Raw genomic sequence first — 653 nt, forward strand, 5'->3', positions numbered from 1 at the left:
AAGCCTCTGCGGCTCTTGTTGCTTGCAGTGACGTCATGTCTTGTTTTCAGCCCTGAAACTGTGGAAAGTCATTCAACAGAGGCTCCACTGCTGGTAAAATAAGATAAAATAAAATAAAATAAAATAAAAAGATTTATGAGAAAAAAAGTCAGAATTTACAATTACATCAATTGAAAGAAAAATTTCAATTACATTTTAGGAAATTCTAGTTCTAATCTCAAAATTCTAATGTTAGTGAAAATAGTCATCTGGAAGTAATTAGCTTCAATAACACAAATGTGAGTTGTGCATTAAAACTACGATTTTTTTCCATGTCGACATTAATTGACTTTCAATGATGTTGATTAAAGTCTGAATTCTGCCTAAAAAGTAAAAATTCTGATATCAAAATCTTGTTCAAAAATCTGAGGAGGGAGTCAGACTTCATTTGATCAGTATGAAGACTAAGATATTTCACCTGTTTATAAACCTCAAGAGCACTGCTGGACAATTTAAACACAAATAAATGTAACATTTTATCCATACTGTAATAGCACTTTTAACGATATTGTACTTGATATAATCTTACATACAATATTTAGTACGGATATAAATAAAGAAAAACAGTTATCTGAATTGTTTATCAATGTTCCCAATCTTATAATGACAGAATA

The sequence above is a fragment of the Poeciliopsis prolifica genome, unplaced genomic scaffold (assembly GCF_027474105.1).
Source record: "Poeciliopsis prolifica strain line A6 unplaced genomic scaffold, Auburn_PproV2 SCAFFOLD005, whole genome shotgun sequence".
In the NCBI taxonomy this organism is placed as follows: Eukaryota; Metazoa; Chordata; class Actinopteri; order Cyprinodontiformes; family Poeciliidae; genus Poeciliopsis; species Poeciliopsis prolifica.